This window comes from Lemur catta, chromosome 23 (assembly GCF_020740605.2).
Source record: "Lemur catta isolate mLemCat1 chromosome 23, mLemCat1.pri, whole genome shotgun sequence".
NCBI classification, from domain to species: Eukaryota; Metazoa; Chordata; class Mammalia; order Primates; family Lemuridae; genus Lemur; species Lemur catta.
Genome location: NC_059150.1, coordinates 20,427,568 through 20,440,349, shown reverse-complemented (window position 1 = coordinate 20,440,349; position 12,782 = coordinate 20,427,568). Strand labels below are relative to the sequence as shown.

At 38.0% G+C, this 12,782-nt stretch overlaps 1 protein-coding gene and 1 pseudogene across 1 annotated transcript in view; one reads left to right on the top strand and one right to left on the bottom strand.

The window, feature by feature from the left end:
* NIBAN1 (niban apoptosis regulator 1) overlaps window positions 1-12,782 on the top strand; it is a 132,539-nt gene that overhangs the window by 41,548 nt on the left and 78,209 nt on the right. The gene's annotated exons all lie outside the window — the stretch shown is intronic.
* On the bottom strand, window positions 2,855-6,721 carry LOC123627097 (annotated as a pseudogene).

Here is a 12,782-nt window from a genome sequence, read left to right as displayed (position 1 = left end):
TGCAAGAGATGAGGGCCTGAACCAATCATTGGTGGCGAGGCTGCTTTGGAGAGAGATTCCCAAGGCCAAATGGGCAGGATTTGGTGACTCCTCCAAAAGGAAGAGAAAGAGTAAAAGATGATTCTGCAGTTTCTACTGCAGGCAGCCAGGTGATGGTGAATCTGCTAACTGAGAGAGGCCAGCAAGTTTGAAGTGCCTGCCAGGACTTCCATGTGGGGTTTTTTAGCAGGAGCCGGTGGGAAATACATGGCAGGGGCTCAGCAGAGGATGGGAGGGCGGACACAAGTGGGAGTCATTTGTCTGTACAGCCTGTGCAGTGGAGTTGCGTTTCTGAGATGGAGAGTGGCTTATTAAGAAGCAGAGAGAGGTGATGAATCCAGGAACAGTGGATTTAGGATATTGTTTCAAAAGGTTTGATGGTGAAGGGAAAAAAAGAGGGCAGTTGCCTGAGAGGTAGATGCATAATTTTTTTTCTTCTTCAGGACTTGAGCACACTTGTGGGAAGAAGCTAGTGGAGAGGAAGACAATGATGATCCAAGAAAAAGGACATAATTGATGTGGTGACAATTTGGAAGAAAATATTGCATTGTCTTCGTTTGGAGAAAGGCAGGAAGGAGGAAAGTGTGGTTGATGAGATAAACTTAGAGGTGGATAGGAGAGAAATGAGACTTACAAAATCTCTATTTTCCTAAAAGAAGTCTTCTGAGAGTAAAGGGAGGGTGGAGAAGGGAGTTTGGGGATACCTGTGAAGATGCAGTGGCTGCTTCGAAAAGTGGAAGAAGCAGTTCTTGTTGAGATAAGAAAAGGTTTGGTGGGGCCCATTTGTTTTCAGCGGAGCCAAACGCACAGCTTTGCAATGTTCCTGTCCTGCTTTAGAAGCCAGCAAGCAGCAGCCAGGAAAGTGGGCAGATGGGTGGGTTGGTCCCCGGCTAGAGATTGGCTGGGCAGATTTTGAAGAAAGATTTCCTTAGCGGTAAGAAAATGAAAGATATTCTTGACTGTGGTAGTAAATGGCTAAACCATGGGACCCCGGAGGTCAAAGATAGGTGGCGATGGAAACTAAACCTGGAGTGGAATCAGGAGGCTGAAGGAGATGAATAGTAGAATAGTAGGTTAGAAAGAGAGGGAGAGAGAAAAGACAAAGGAAAGGATGTTGTGGACCAACCACGGTGTCTTCATACATACCCAGTTTATTCATTCATACATTCATTCCTTTAATAATTAAAAAATATTTTTTTGTTATATTGTTAGAAATATAAAATATTTATATTTTGTTAAATGGAACCAGCAATCTTCAATCTTCTCTTGGAAATTGAATATTTTACTTTAAAAAAACCCTCATTTTAAAGCTTTGGCCAAGTTATAGTTTATTTGGAGACATATATGTGTGCATATATACACACACACATAAAATTATACAAGGGGCTAAAGGGAAGTTAATGAATTATTTTATTTTATTTTTTTTTTGCTCATAGCTAAGTTATCCCCATCTACTGTACTAGTAAAATAAAATTCAAATACTTAGTTAGCCTAACCTTATCATGTATATGCTGCAATTAAATAAAGTGAAACATTTTAAATATAAACTCAAGTGCAGTTTGCAACCTAAGCTTCTCTAGCTTTACACATAAATAATTTATTTACCTGTTGCAGCTTTCTTCTTCCCCTCATTACTATTTTTGTGTTCCCCTGTGTCAGTATCTCTGTTACAAAGCAGACCCACTGGTATCTATTTATACTGTCCAAATCAGCTTCCTTGATGAGAAGAGCTCACGGAAACCATAGTAGACACATTTATTAGCACATGAAGTTTCTGCTTCTGCACATAATAACCTCTCTTGTAATGTCTGTATCTTTTATTTGGAGAGCTTCATGTACTCTGAAAACATCCCATTTTATTCCCTCAAGGAAAGCAGATGAGCAGATGGCTTCCACATCTGCCAAATGTATTCTAGAAATAAAGTAACTTGCCTAAAGTCATGTAACTATTAAGGGGGGGAACGAGTTTAACAGGGACGTGGACCTACACATTTCTGAAGTAGAATCTTGGGCCACTGTAAATCCAGCTTCATTCCGCAGAGATTGAATCTGCTCAAGGGAAAGGATCGAAGGTTCGCTTGGTGCTGAGATTGAACCAACCCTCTTCAGAAATATCTGAAACCCCAGAAGTATTCTCTTTTAGGTGTTAGTACTAAAACCAAATGGGCTATCTGCAAGTGGCTTGGTATAAACCTCTAATGGTAACATACTTGGGGGAAAGCAGACAGACGATAGCCACTAATCTGACTGCACAATAAACCAAATTTGCATCCATGGAAGCAATCCACCTCTGATCTATGTCCAATCAAGAGGAAGTTCACTTGGTCCAAGGGGCCATCTACTTTTAAAATGTTTCCTTTTTGCAATTTGGAAATAACAGTTTCTCTTCTTATATCTAGGCAATCCTTCATGTACTCCGAATATTTCAAATTTAAATCAGTGGTTTGGATTTTGGAATACCTTTATCTTGTAGAAACAATATTATCAATGTTTCCAGGCTGGCCTACGAAAATCTGCATAAAAGAAATAATTGCACCTGAATCATAATACAGAACTCTAAGTACAATATTAGTTGTATCTAACTGCCATTTACAATTTTTTTACACTGCATCAGAAAATTATTTTAATAGTTACAAATTTTTCTTTTGTTTTACAGAATCAGAATAAAATAGCAGTTAATTTCTCCAAAGTTATCAGAATTATTTATACTTGAGGTCTTGGCTAAGTGGAACGGAAATCAACAAAAGGTCTTGGACTGTTGGCTCAGAAATCACCCCAGGAAGCCTGCCCTGTTGGTATCTGTCGTGCTTAGCTCTTATGAGATGATGACCTGGTCCTTAAGAAGAGTCTGTCTCTTTCTTTCTTCATTCATTATAGGCTTGGTGTGAAATTGGCAGCGTTCATTAATCATCTTCCAGCTCCTGTCATTTACCACTTGTCACATTCAGTTCTGACTGCATCCATTTCAACTTTGCTCTTTTCTAAGTTGCTTTAATCACGTTAAATCATCCAAATTCTTTTCTCTTTCTTCTTGGAGGTTTTTTTTTTTTTTTCTGCTGAGATCTGGGCTATATAATTTTTTATGACTCTGTCCTTACTGGAATGAGCTGCCATCAAAGACTCATAAAGTTGTTTACAGGTTTGGCTGGCATCAATTTTCTCTGCAAAGGAAGCTGTTGGAACCGCAGTGCTTAACACAGTGTTTAATTCGTGTACTATTCTGTCATCAGTTGTCCTTATCACCTTGAAGTCATTCCTGGAACTCAGTGAACCTCCTCACAACTCACACCACCACTGAAGTGCTGCCATATTGGACCTACAACTCTTCTTTTGTCAGACTATACAATATACATTCCAACTTTCTATCCTGGAAATAATTCTTCCCATTCTCTGTTAACCCTTAATAGTTTTAATGGAGGTCAGGTAGATGGGATGATATGCCTTGAGCTCTTATTAGCCCTCTACATCTGCATAAAACATGCATCTCTACTTGGCAAAGATACAAAAATTTGAGAACATACTGCTGGTGAGTCTGTGGGTAATGACAATCTTAAATGATACTGATTGTAGTTCAAAATGGTGTAATTCCTATGGGGTCAATTTGTCTATTTTTCTTAAAATTATAAATGCATTTACTCTTTGACTTAACGTTTCTATATCTGAAAATTTATCATATATATATATGCACACAGGTACAAAAGGTTTATGTAAGATGATTCATTACAGTATTGCTTATACTAAACAAAGGAAATTGCCCAAGTATCCCTGAATAGGGGGCTGATTAAACCTGCGGTTACAAACTTCAGTGTGGATCACCATCGCTTGGAAGGCTTGCTAGAACACAGATTGCTGGGTGGCACTCCCTGAATTTCTGATTCAGTATGTCTAGGGTGGGAGGGCAGTCGGAGATAAAATCCAGCCCATGTTGCATTCTCCATTCACATGGAACTGGCTGCATCTGCCCTGAGGAAGCGTTTAGTTGCCTAGTTTAAACAGAAGTGCTATATGGCTAGCAGCAGTCTTAGATTGGAAAACTATATCATAAAGCTGTCAGCCTCATAATAATCCTAAATTCATTGTTACTCTAATCAAAATGCTGACATTGTTTTTCCATAGAACTTGATATAATTCATCCTAAATTCACGTGGAAGGGCATTGGGTGAAAAATATCTACGAAAATTTGAAGAAGAACCAAGTTTACTCTCCAGATATCAGGAATTGTTATGACACTATAATAATTAAGACATACAGTACTAATGGTATCATTATCAACAATAGACCTATGGAATAGAATAGAGACCTCAAAACAACCCACTCAAATGTGGAAACAATATATATCAGAAGAGGCTATACGGATTTGGAGAAATTGTACTATTCAATAAATAGTGATGGAAAAATTGGTTGCATGTATGGCAAAATATAGATTTCTAAATCATACTCTACACAAAAGTAAATTCCAGGTTATATAAACCTTTATGCAAAAAGCACTTTTAGAAGAAAATATTATAGGAGAATATCCCTATGAACAAAAAGGTAAGGAAGGATTTCTTAATTCAGACACTAAAAGCATACACCAAAGCGAAAAAGATTGTTAAATTTGACTCCTTTAAACTTAATGTTGTTCAACATAACACAATAATTAAAGTGAAAAGACAAGCTACAGACTGGGAAAAGATACTTACAATGTTTATATCTGAGAAGGATTTATACCTAAAATTTATAAACAATGCCTACATGTCAGTAAGAAGACATGTGGGGAGAGGATATGAATTCACAGAGTAAGGAACCTGAATGGCCAATAAATGTAGGAAAGGATGCTCAAGTTCACTAGTAAATGCAAATGAAGGCACCATTTCTCACCCACTGAAATAGACAAAAATGTCTAAGTGGGACAATACCAAGAATTTCTGAGGATGTGAGAGGAAGGGACTCATGCTCTGCTGGTGGGATGTGAAATGCCCCGCAAGTTGCATCTTGGCAATATCAAGTGCAGGTGAAGATGCTCACACTTTGCCCGACATTCTAAACATACACTCTAGAGAAACCTGCATATATGAACTATATATATAGTTCAGGAGATATATGAACTAATGTTCACATCAGCATTGATTATAAGAGCAAAAAGAGAGGAAACAAGTGAGAAGTCCATCAACAAGGAAATAAATTGTAGTATGTGCTAGAATTATAGTTACAATGAGTAAACTAGAATTAAACATATCATGTATATGTATTATATATGGTATGTATACACATGTATATATGATATATACCATAATGAGAGTGAAAAAAGCAAGTAGCAGAATGACAGGAGACAGTAGAGTCAAGTTTAAAAGCAGGCATGATAATAATATTAATTATGTATGGATACATACATATGTTGTAAGGGTCTAAAATGATGTACGGGTATAAACACCAGTTTCAGCATAGTGGTGTCTGGTTATGTTGTAGGGCAGGGTAGAGGGGTCCGCAAATGTAGCTGTAGTATTTTGTTTAAATTTTTTTAGAGGCAAATGTGGCATAATGTTAACATTTTATTTAGCTGGGTAGTAGTTAGATATGTTATTCACTGTATTATCGTGTATGTTTGAAATACTTCATAATTAAGGAAAATATGTATGCACAAAAATCTTGTTATAACTCAACACATCTCATCTCTTGGCTCATGTAGGATACAGAGCACAGATCAGAGAAACTTTCTTAAAAAACATTTCAAATACCATGCATATGATGGGGCTGGTCCATGGCAGTACCTTTTAACCTTGATTTTGTGCAAAACAGATTCTTAATCAGTAGATAAGAAAATCTACTTAATTAGTGCATTTCCCAGGGAGCCTTATGGTATTAGCCAGCAAAGACTGCAGCTTTAATTGAGACAGTGATGCAACTTAATTGGAACACCTGAATGAGATTAAGGGGTACTCAGATAAGGTCAACTGTTTTCCCTGGTGCCCAGAGCTTTGCTGGGTGCCTTCTTGCTGGCAACCTCTGCCAACTGGGAGGAAGCCGAGCTGAATGCTTTTACTGCCTTTCATAGATCATTTAATGGAATGTTTTAAATACAGATGCCATGTATTTCAGAGTCTGTTCTGAACACATTGGCATGCTGATTCTACTGATAAATTTTAAAACTCATTACATTGAAGCACTAGCTATTTGCATTGCTTTTAACTTGTTATTGATCCAACAGTGTAATATACATTAAATGAAATAAATTGATTAATTGTGTTGGTACTCAGTAATATATTTCAATTGATTACATCTGTATTAGAGTGCTCCAGAGAAACAGAACCAATGGGAGATCATATATATACATATGTATATGTATATGTTAGTTATAACAAATTGGCTCACACAATTATGGAGGCTGACAAGTCTAAGAGCTGCAGTGGACAAGCTGTGGACCCAGGAGAGATGATGAGATAGTTCCAGTCCAAAAGCCAGCAGGCTGGAGTCCCAGGAAAAGCCCATGTTCCAGTTCATATCCAAAGTCTGGAAAAGATCATTGTCCGAACTCAAGGCATTGAGGCAGGAGAAGATCGCCTCTTACTCAGGCGTTTTGTTCTAGTCAGGCCTTCTCTGATTGGGTGAGGGCCACCCACATTGAGTGACTGAGTAAGACAGATTGGCCAATCTCCTTCCTTAGTCTACTGTTAATCTCATCTAGAAACACCCTCACAGACATGTTCGGAATAATATTTGGACACCCTGTGGCCAAGTGAGGTTGGCACACAAAATTAACCATTGCAACATCTTTTAACCTAAATGGAAGATCATTTCCCAAGACTTCTTGACTATGTAGTGTTTATTACCAAAGAGTACTTACATTCCTTCATTAATTAAAAAAGGGCTTGAATTCCTCCATAAAAATCAATATAGTATTAACAGAGAGGAAAAATTTTAAAATTGGCTCCAATCTTTTTTTCAGTGTTCATAAATGTTCTGTTACTAAGTCGTTTTATGACCTTGGGCCAATTATTTTCTGATCTGAAAATAGGAGAGCATTGACGATGACCATGTGACCCCATGCAGCTCTAAAAGTCTGTAATTTTTGGTCTTTTCATCAATATATGGATGTTGGAATGTGATTAGCGTTGGCATGTCTATGCTACCATCCAGATGAACTCAAGTTGTTTTCTTAGGCATACTGTGGAATGTAGCCTCAGTTATTTATAGTTCTACTGCATATTTAATCCCCTTGGTGCATGTAATAACTAGTTAGAAGTAAGTGAATTTTACCTGTGAGACTTGGACTCCAAGCAGAGCTGATATCATGTGGTTCCAGCACATTTATTAAGTGCCACGTGAACTCACCTTATGGAAGAGCAATTTCCATAGGCAAAAGAGGTGACTTAAGAAAACATACTACCCTAAATAGTTAACACTATTCGGTTTTTGGTAGGTTTTTTTTTTTCTATCTCTATTTTTAGAGCATCACATACAATAGCTTTTAGATGATTTTTCACTAATATATATTACTCAAGAATTTTTAAATTTAGTGATTAACTGAGCCAGTGATTGGCAGACTGTTCAATAAATAGTGATGAAACAATTGGTTATCTGTATAACAAAATATGAATTCCTAAACCATACTCTACACAAAAATAAATTCCAGGTTGTAAAAACCTTCATGCAAAAAGCACTTTTAGAAGAAAATATTTTAGGAGAATAGCCTTATGAACAAAAGGTTAAGGAAGGATTTCCTAATTCATACACTAAAAGCACAAACCAGAGGGAAAAAGATCATTAGATTGTGAAAAAAATAAAATTTGACTGTGTGATGAGCTGTATTTTTGGCTGTTCTAGGTCAGATTTTATTACTGGGGATGTTCGGATTGTTACCAGGAAAACTACGTCCAGAGACACAGTGCCTGACCAAATCAAGCGGACAGTGGGTCAGACCATTTTGGCAGTTCTCAAAACCTTGTGAGGATGAGTTAGAGCATGCTAAAATAATTTTCACTAGTGAGTACTCTTTCAACTTTATGAATAGTTTCAAAAAACAGCCGGCTGGCCTACAGAAATATTAAATAGTTTGCAAAGTTTTTCCTGGACCCTCCCAAGCCTAGCAATGCCACCTTTAATTTTTCTAGCCAAGGCCAGTCCTTCTGATTGTTACCCCTATCTCCAGACCATTAAAACAAGCATATCTGGGCCCCAAACACAGTCATCTAGAAATGCATTTTTTTTACATTAATGCATAGATTCTTCAGAGAGAAGGAATGCAGAATATAAAGAAAGCATTTCAAAGAAATATACTTCTGTGTGGAAAGAAGAAAAGTGAAATGAAATAAGGGAAAAAGAGGAAAATAAGAGAGAAACCTGAAGGAGACACCAGAGAACCTAACGTGTTGGAAGGAGAAATCACTAAAATTCCTAGGCTTGTTGCCTGGTTTATTTTAAGTCTGGCCTGACTTCTTTGAATGTGCATGTTGTGTTCATTTGCACGGTTGCAACCGCTAAGCAAAGAATCTTTTCAGGATTTTGGAATAATCTGAGAGCCTCTAATAAAATATATGCCGAAAAGTTTTAATAACTATGATTAGACACAAAAAGAGCAAAGGGAATCTCATTATTTCAGTTTTTGAATTTCAGTTATGTATTTTCTTCAAAACCAAGAAAGGTTGTCTAATGAGCAAAAACATTATTATTTCTCATGAATTCATAGTTCTTGTGATGCCTTCTGAGGAAGCAGCTGTATCAGATTAGTTTAATTTTCTTTTTCACACTCTTTCCTCTCATTTTTATAAAGAAAAAGACAGCCAATCTGTGGCTTTCTTGGGGGACATTAGACAGCTTAGAAAAGTGGCAAAATAAACAAGATTTATTCTCATCCCATGTGTCATGAGAAAATTGGAGGCATGCTGTGAGGTAATGACAAAATAATCTTGAAAATTTCCAAGCACTTATTCCAAATGAAATGGAAGGAGACTTATAGTGAGCTTCCATCTAATTACAGCTAAAGGGAGATGTGTGCATAAATGTGTAGGCATGTATATTTTCCTGCCAATAATACGTATGTATTTTTTCTCTTAAAAAAGAGGCTAGACTCAAGGCTTTCGAGTTCTAGAAAGCTGTTCTCTGGAATACTTGACCATGGTGGGGTTTTAATTTTTCTATAGAATAAGGTAGTGGTAATTGTAACATAAAATGCTAGTGTGTTTTTCCTCTCTTAATGTCTCCCCCCATTTCTCTTACTAATATTAACTTTGAAGATATTGTTCTGCTAAATATGTAGTGCTGATGGGACCTTAATTGATTTCAGTGGCTCTGGTCATTTGTAGAAAATGTTGTTTTTGCTTCTGCTTACTCACTGGCGCTGGTGTTTGCTACCTTACGTAGCATCTGTAAGTACACGTGGCCTCACTGAATGCCCTTGATGGCCTCACGTTGGTGCCGATACTGAAGATACTGGGCTTGCTTTCAGCACAGGCTTTGGGAAGAACTTAGGGTCTCCAACAGTCTGAGGGCAAGTTCAGGCTGTACTGGCTTTACTCACAGAATTTCGAATCTCTCTGAGTTCTGAAAACCAGGAGTCTGCGTTTTATTGTTTGTTCTTCAGCATGCCTGCGCTTTATTCAGATGCTTTCTGATCCCGGGGAGGGTCCTGGAATGACTTTGACATATTTAATATGAGCTCTTGGGAGGATAAGTGCTTGTATGTTCTCTTTGTGGATTAATATCCAAAGTAAATCATAGAGAAATGAAATTGGTTTCTATGTGTCTGATTTTTAACTCAAGGTGGAGTTTCTGTAGTGTAGGCTGCATAGTCAAGGCTGCCCGTGAATCATTCAGCCTTTTCCTAGTAGAGGCTGTTCAAAAACCTGTCGCTTGAGCACCAATAATAAATTCTTTAAAAACACTCACATACCCCCTTTAGTTCAATTATGGAGGATCCAATTTATCCCCATTCTCTAAGGCATTTACTAGAAGAAAAAGAGAGTCCTTGGGCATTATTCTGTGTAATTAGATTTTTGCACCTCTGTATTGTGAATTGGGATTTTCAATTTCTCCACCCTAAGGTGTGAAGTGATGGTGCTTAGCAACTTGAGACCATAGCTAATGTTATAATTCATCAGGACTTTCAAACTCTTATAATTTGAGAAACTCTGGGGAAAATAAACAATAGTAGATTTTGTACTTTATTTTATAACTATTAAATATATTTTATGTTTTAGAGCCATTTGTCTTGCTTACCAAAATTAATCTTCACCTGAATTCTCAACAGTTCATAAGAAACTGTGCCAAAGGCCTGGTTAATCTTCTCATATGTAGATTGGCCTCAGTTCCCAGAAAATTACCATCTTCTTAAAATAAACTTATTTTTAAATTTCTGTATTTTTCTCTTTCATAGTAACAATAAAAATGTGACATCTGAAAATCATTATTCTTTTGGTAATGCCATAGGAAAAACCATAGATAAACTGTTAAATAAATAAAATTGAATATAAAATATAATAATCTCAACTATTTAAAAATAACTGAAAAAAGATTAGAAGGAAAAGTAGAAAAATTGTGTTGGGATTTTTTCGTATCTTTTTGTACTTATAAGCTACTTTTCTAAAAGTAATTAAAATAGGGAGGGAGCTGTATATTTCAGAGAAGATTTTAGAGTGTATCATAATCGTGACGACACTGGGAATGATGGGGCCACTAGGAATAATCTACTATAAATAGTATCTTTCAAGAAAGACTGTAGATAAACAGTAGATTTGAGTTCAACTGCTTTAGGACTGGGAACTTTTAAAAGAATCTTCTAAAATGAGAAAATATACAAATCTGTCAGGTTCTTCAGACTTCATGTAAGTTTTAATTAGACCCTTATATACGTCCCTTGTTTCCGGGCTAGTCAAGGAAAACAAACAAGCCAAAAAAGGATTTTGTTTGTAAATAATTTCCCACAAATAATTTCACAGACAAAACTCATTTAAAAGCTTAAGAGGAGGCCGTTCATGGTGGCTCATGTCTGTAATCTCAACACTTTGGGAGGCCAAGGCAGTAGGATCACTTGAGGCCAGGACTTTGGGATCAGCCTGGGCAACATAGTGAGGCCTCTGCCTCTACAAAAAAATTTAAAGAATTAACTGGGCATGGTGGCTGGTGCCCGTAGTCCTAGGTGCTTAGGAGGATCCCTTGAGTCCAGGAGTTTGAGGCTGCAGCGAGCTTTGATTGTGCCACTGCACTGCAGTCTGGGCAACAGAGTGAGACCCTGTCTCTTAAAAACAAACAAACAAAAAAGGAATTAACTTATAAGCCTGACTTTTTTGTAAACAAATATGAATTGAGTTTTGAGAGTGTATATTTTTAATAATAGATATTCAAGCTGAAAACTGTACCCTTCTTTATTGGGGCATGATGTGGGTTTCATTGTTATAATGCATTGTAATTTGCTTTATTCTTGAATATTTACTCAGCCATTCTTTCATTCATTCAACAAATATTTGCTGAATATATTAATATAAGTATAGAGTACTCTTGGAAGAGAGATAAGCTATATTTAAACAGCTGCAGCAAAAATGGTACACAGTCACAACTAGTTACAGATTTCTTAAAAAAAAAAAAAAAGGTACCGTTTTGGGAGAATGCAAAAGAAGGTGAGATTGCTTCCAGCTGGGAAGATTCCAGAAAGATCTCTTCTTGGGTGAGGATTGTCATCTGGGCTCGAAGGGTCTGAAAGTGGTGGCAGGGCTTTTAGGGGAGAAGGAAGAGAAGGCATGGGTATGCACAGAGGCAAGGACATTTAGTTGAGAGCAAGAAGTGGGGCGTAAAGACAGTTGGGGCGGGATCTCAGGCCTGTGGTGCTAGGCTGATGGGTTATTACCCTAAGCAAAGTTGAACTGTTGGAAGCTTTCTGCAAAAGTAATGATATGATCTGGCAGCAACAGGTCAAGTGAAACTTGTCAGGCCAGACCCCAGAGGATGTGCCTCCATGACTCATGAGCTATGCGTTCTGTGGCTCTCACAAGACCGCCCTGGTAGCATCAAGGCCAAGATTTGGTTCCCTACTCTACCATCGGGGCCTTGGTAACTTGTGCTACCTTTACCTTGAGTGGGACTAAGGTGGCAGCTTGGATTTAGCCTCTCCCATTCTGCCCCATCAGCCCCGCACTCCAGCCACAACCCCGAACCTGCCCCTAAGCTTTGGTGCACGTCCCATGATCCCCTGGGCTGTGTGCGTCAGCCCTGGCGTTCCCCCGCCACTGTGGCTTTGACTTGTTTCGTTCCTCTTTAAGAGCTGAGAGCTAGTTAAGTTTCTTTGCCCTGCTGTGTTGCCGAGGTAGGGTAGATGAAAAGACTTATACAACGCTGTTGAGCGATACTAAAGGCTCGGTTGGAGGTGTGGTTGAGATGGGAACAGGGGATGGATTTAAGAGACACTGAGGAAATAGTAGTGATGTCATCTGATGACGGAATATGGGACTGAGGGAGAAGGGAGTCCAATGAGAGCTGAGTTTTTGAGCCTGTATGGATTAGAATGGCTTTAAAAGGGCCAGCAGATAATTTTCTTACTTTTATAAAGTTGACCTGAAGCTGTTTTGTGGACAGAGCTGTTGAACAGGCTTCTTTTAGCTTCAGTGACGGTTACCCTGAAGGGTGGTATGAGCAGCCCGGTCCAGGGAATGACACCAACACAGTGCCCAGCACAAGCTGTAATCATTGAGTAGGATTAGGGGAAATAGTCTTGTCCGCAAATGCTGGTATACCAAAATGTGGAAGAAGCCCTTCCACTGGTTTTAGTCTTTCTG